The following is a 6,618-nucleotide window of genomic DNA, read 5'->3' on the forward strand; positions in this document are numbered from 1 at the left end:
GTGATGCAGAAGACAAAGGGAAGATCTGAGAGTCCCTTAAAGATTCCATTTGGACTATTTAATATTTTGATTTAAGAATCCATGGTGTCTGGCCATTTGGAGCTAAAGAATTGGCAGTATTTAATGAGAGACCAGTGTCAGTGAAGTAAAACCTTTGCTTTATTGGGATAATTGATGCTCATTAGCTGGCTGGAGGTGATATATTAGCATCAAGAAGAGACAAGCATCATTGAGGATTATAAATATGGGACTACTTCCTCAGTGTCAGCACACAAAACTGTGGTCCAGAGGGGGACAAGGCTGAATCAAATTCTGTCAACTGGACCTCATGATGTAGTAAAAATCACCCAAGTGACAATGTTTTTGGAAGCATGAAGGGGTTGATGGATAGCATATGAGGCTTGACACTGTGTGGTAGAAGGGGAGTCCCTGAAGTGAGGACTAGAATGGCCATTGGTGGTGGTTCAGCCTCAGTTACAATAGAAGTCTGAGAACTGAAGGGGTTATGCATGGAGGGTTGACATCATGTGGCAGGGTCAGTATTCCTCAAGAGAGCCCTTGAGAGGCTACCGGGTGAAAGCACAACCAAGTTACAGCAGGAGAGCCCACTACCATGGGATGACCATCAAGGACATCAACAAACATGGAGTGGAGCCTTTCTGACCCTAGGGGACAAGCTGTGTGTGCTGTAGAGGGTGAAGTGAGAGGTGTCCCAGGCCCTTTGAAGTCCAGAGGATCATGAGTAGGTCCCCAGTATCAAGTACTGAACTCTTCACAATTCTGAATTTTGGCTTTGAATTGATTTGATTGTGACTGTGCCCTGGTTCTTCTTTCTTGGAGTAAAAAAAGTATTTAACTTTCTTTTGTAATTTTACAAGAACCTATAGTTGAAACATTTGGGGATTTTAGGAGACTATGCATACTTTAGAGGTTTGGGATATTTTAAAGAGAATTTCAATATTTTAAAGTGCTTGAAGTTTTAACAACTGTGGGATTTTTGAAAGTTTGAATGTGTAATGTTTTCATAGTAATATTAACATGACATCTTAGGCATAAAAGAAAAGGAAAGGCTATAGCTTGGTTGTGATGTGTTTGAGTGTCAAGTTTATGAGGAGCCAATAGTGCTGGCCAATTTTATGTCAACTTGACTCAAGCCAGGGTAATTTTGGAAGAGTGAATGTCAAATAAAAAATGCATTCAATAGATTGGCCTATAAGAAAGCCTGTGGTACATTTAATTAGTTGGTGATTGGTATAAGTATAGCACACTGTGGGAGGCATAATGCCTGAGATGGTGGTTCCAGGTACTATGAGGAAACAAGCTGAAAAATTCATGAGGAGCAAGCCAGTAAGCAGTACTACGCCATGGCCTCTGTATCCATTTTAGTTTCCAGGTTCCTGCCCTTCTTGAGTACCTGCCCTGACTTCCCTTAGCAATCAAGTAAGAGCTCAGACATGTAAGATGAAATCAACCCTTTCCTCCAAAGTTGATTTTGTTTTATTTATCATAGTAATAGAACCTCTAAGTAAGAAGTCAAATAGTCTATACTGTTTTGGGCATCTCTTGATTTCCCCTGACTAGCAACTCAAAGGGAGGGTTTTCGTACGTGTTGTCAGGAGTTTTGTTAGATAGGTTATGGATCTTATGGGGGAATGTTATCACTCCAAGCGACATAAGTTCACTGAAACTATATATATATACATTTATTTGTATCATATAATTTTAGGTAAATAAAATTAATATGATTACTTTAACTTTTTCAAATATACTTAATGTTATTTATCCCTCCTCCTCCTCCCCTCTCTTTATATATTGGTCTCCCTTACCACTCTCCACCTCTACTCCCCTCATTTTCTCATTTCCTTCTTCATGTCCCTTGTATTCTGCTATTCCCCTTATGGTGCCCCTAGAAGTGGCTGGGAAGCCCCTCCCATAATATCTCAACAATGTGACTGCCTAAACAAGATATGAACAATGACAACACCAACAGACATGCTAACATGGAGGGAGAAAATCTCATTGGTCCCCATTCCTAGGCAAAGTATTACCACAAATCTGCTTATGACTGCTGAGGTAGAAAGAATTAGTCTCTCCCAAATATGAGTTCCTTAAACAGTCATCCAATGCCAAGTGGCCATATGTATACATGATCACACACACACACACACACACACACACACACACACACACATATACATATCATATGATCACATATATAGATATATATACTACCCCAGAAATTCTTGTGCATACATGATTAACATTTCTCCCTAACAATAGTAAACAAATGGTGAGCCTAAATGTCCATCAACTGAAGAATGGATAATGAATTTTATTCAGCTATAAAGAAAACTGCAAATATAAGGAAAACAGGTGGAACTGGAAAATAAATTAAGTTAGAGTATTTTCATGGTAGTGAGTATGAGAAGATATCTTGAAACTAGAAAAAAGCCCTAAGAAAGGAGGGGGGAAATGTAAAGGGAGTGAGATAGACAAAACAATAGAATACATGTGGCATGAAAGTATAAAGAGGACTATTAGGAGTGGGATGGTACAGGCAGGAACAAGAGAGAGAGAAATGGGGTAGAGGGTAGAGCAATACTGCTCAACTTTCTTAATGCTGTGACCTTTAATACAGTTCCTCATGTTGTTGGTGACCCTAAACCATAAAATTCTTCTCACTGCTACTTCAGAACTGTAATTTTCTATGGTTATAAATTATAATGTAAATATCTGTGTTTTAGGTCTTAGGTGAAGTTTGACCCCCAAAGGGGCCTCGGCCCACAAGTTGAGAACATCTGGAAAAGGGTCAACCTAAACTAAGTATTATGAAACTTCCATACAGAAACTCCATCTGTTAACTTCAAATGTTTTTAAACAACAATGTGGCACATTATATGTGAACTTACTAGTTTTGTTTTAGTGCTGTTTGACCATCAATTTCTACCATCCATTTAGGGGAAGAGAACAAAACTGCAAAAAGAACAACACAATTTCAGGCTATTCTATGTTGTTAAACAACCCAGAATAGTACTGAAATTCAAAACACACTTAAAATAAAAGGGGGATTTTACAGATATTAAGGTGCATGATTTTGTCTTGTTGATGCATAATACATTAATCAACCCTCATGTGTAAAAAAAAAAAAAGTCAAAAAAAAAAATCAAAAAAAAAAAAAGTGCCAAACTGTGTGCCAAAGTACATCTGGAGGCATATATAATACCTATGATACATTATGTGTATTCAGTTTAGACCCTAGGAATGATTGGAGTTCTCAACAACATCTACCAAATTTACACTACTCAGATTTTAATTCACTTCTCAGGATAAATGGTATTTAAAAATTCCATGCATATTCAGATTATATAAACCAAATTTCAGAATGTTAAGCACTTAATATTCTATAACATATAAATCATAAATGTGATCAAATTGTATGAAAAAAACATGAATTATATAACCTTAGGCATAGGAATATGTTGCATTAAAAATAACATAGAGCTGGAAAACAGAAAATATCCACAGAAATATTTTAGAAAGTTACTGCCTGTATTAGGGTTACTATTACTGTGATGAAACATCATGACTAAAGGAACTTTGGGGAGGAAAAGGTATATTTTGCTCACAGTTCCATATAACAGCTCATCACTAAAAAGCAGTGAGGACAAGACCACACATAAGGCAGGAACCTGGAGGCAAGAGCTGATTCAGAGGCTATTGCTGGCCACTGGCTTGTTGTACTTGACTTGTTCAGTCTGGTTTCTTATAGAGCCCAGGATCCTCATCCCAGGGATGGTACCACCCTCGGTGTGTTAGGCCCTCACTAACTAAAAAAAAAAAAAAAAAACTGCCCTACAGGGTTGTCTACAGCCCAATCTTATGAAGTCATTTTTGGGGTTCCCTCTTCTCAGATGACTTTAGTTTGTGTCAAATTGGCATAAAACCATCCAACACAGTCACTCACCATCTTTGAGCCTTGATGATTTTTTTATGTACTGTGAGAATCATTTCTGCTTCTGAGACAAATGAGTATAGAAAAGTTTTATAAAATTGTAGGTATGATGCGATGTTAGTTATTATTCTCAATGTAGTTCTGAAACAACACCTAGACAATATCCATGATTTATTTTGCATTCAGAGCCTGAGACACAAAACAGGTAAGAGACTGGTTCTAGAGCTCGGCTGTGTGGAAAACAAGCAAGTATCATAACCCTGCACTCTTGTCCCTTAGGAAGACAGGCAGAGCCCAGAATGTACAAGAAGTCATCCCTTTTCCTGTAGACTCTTTTAATTTCAACAAGATAATCTGACTCTTATTATGCTTCCATCTGCTTTTATCTCAAATACACGAGCATAGTTAAGAGCTACCAACCCTGATTTCCATGCTGTCTTGCCTAAACTTGGACAAAGAACAGTGTTAGGAAGTCAAACAGACAGCTAATCCCTGCGATGACAGCCAGGGCTATGATATGTCCTTCTTGTCCCCAACCCCAGTGCAACCTTGACTATGCAGCTAAACTTCAGCTCACTCATCACCATAGGACTACAAATCACTAGAACCACAGTCAAGAAGTTATAGAGCATCAAGCAGTATCCTGCCTCTTGTCATAAGAAAGATTCTGTATGTGGATGGCAATAGGCTTTGATTGTGGCCTCTTCATGACAGGGCATAAAGTCTTTTGCCAATTATTACTCTCATTTTGAGAATAAACTTAATATAGATTTCTAGAAGCTTAAAAGTTTACAGGCTTGGTTGTACACACGTTGCCTATTATGAGTAGTGTTACAATAAACACATGTTTACAAGTGTCTTTTTTACGTGAAGACTTTATCCCCTTTAGATGTATACCCAGAAACGAGATGGTTAAATCAAATAGGTGGTAGTTCTGTTTTCAGTTCTTTAAGGAACTTCCACATTATATATTTTACATAATGGCTATACTCATTTGCATTCTTCACCAACAGTTGATGAGTTCCTGTTTGTCTGCATCCTCTTAAAATTCTATTTTTTGATTTTTTTTTTCTAAATTTAATCATTTCTGGCTACAGTTAAATTTTACAAAACCATGTTTTTAATTTTTGTTTCCTTGATTTGTGATGTTGAACATTGTTTTATATACTTTTCCATTTGTATGTCTTCTGTTTACAAGTAGCTTTTCAGATTATTTGCCCATTTTTCAGGTATTTTACGTTTTTGTTTTGCTTTGTTTTATTATTTGGGCTTCTAAAATTTGCCATCAATATTTTTATAATAAATTGTAACATCATGGAACAAGGAACACTGGCTCTAGTTGCTGGTATTACTGGCAGTGAAGGAGTGTAACATTAAGTCTTTGCCCTATTTCTTTGAAAATACATTTTTTAAAATTCCTGGTGCTTTCTCAACATAATCTAAAGGTAACTGACAATAACCCACCTATAGATGTTGACATATGACACTTAAACAATCATAAGAAGCACTTAAAAGAACCAGATGCTTTCAAGATAACATTGTTTACCAAACTGGTTCACTATGCACTAAGCAAATATAACATTCTGTGTTATTTCCCAGATGTCACTTGAAAAATATGCATTGTATACCATCTTTGTGAATGTAATAAATAACTGATTGTCAGTCATTAATATTTGTTTGTTTACTTTCTCAATAAAGAAAGAATTTTTATTATGATGGGTCACATTAGGGGTAGAGGCCCAGAGGTCACATTAGGGGTAGAGGCCCAGAGGATTCCTTGGAACTGGAGTCACAAACAATTATGAGATCCCTGATATGAGTGCTTGGAACTGAGCTGGGTCTTCTAAAAGAATAGTAAGTGTTCTTAACTACTGAACCAATCTCTCCAGCTCCCATTGGTGGCTTTTGAAGTTATGTTGTTTGAGGGGTTCCAAAGGAAGGGTTGTTTCCCATACTTTATTTTGTATTTTTGTAAATGAGACCAAAAGGTATTCTCTGAGCATCACTACATAGGATTAAAGAAATATTAATGACAAAACTCTAAGGTGACAAGATTCCAAGGAATCTTTTTTGACACAAGTTCTTGCTATGTGATCCTGGATAGCATAGAGCTTTCTATTGACCTGGGACTGGCCTCAAACTTGACCTTATCTTATCCAGATCAAACCATTTGTCCTCATTCTTACTGGGTTTAAATTAAGCCAGATATGCTCTCTGGGCTTTTGTATGTTTATATGTTTATATGTTTATACGTTTTATAGATAAAAAATAAGGGAGCCTATGAAGAAAGGAAAATTCTAACAAGAATAAACATATATATGCATGCCTTTTTATGGGAACAGGATGCTTATTTAAATGGAGCAATAGTAAATAAGATGAAGAAAAACAAACCTTAGAGAACACATGGGGTGGTGGTTAACAGAATACTTATCTTCCTTCTTATTTTTTTTTTAATTTTTTATTATTAATTTATTCTTGTCACATCTCAATGGCTATCCCATCCCTTGTGTCCTCCCATTCTTCCTCCCTCCCCTTTTCCCCTTATTCCCCTCCCCTATGACTGTTCCTGAGGGGGATTACCTCCCCCTGTATATGCTCATAGGGTATCAAGTATCTTCTTGGCTACCTGCTGTCCTTCCTCTGAGTGCCACCAGGTCTCCCCCTCC

This window comes from Acomys russatus, chromosome 23, assembly GCF_903995435.1.
Source record: "Acomys russatus chromosome 23, mAcoRus1.1, whole genome shotgun sequence".
In the NCBI taxonomy this organism is placed as follows: Eukaryota; Metazoa; Chordata; class Mammalia; order Rodentia; family Muridae; genus Acomys; species Acomys russatus.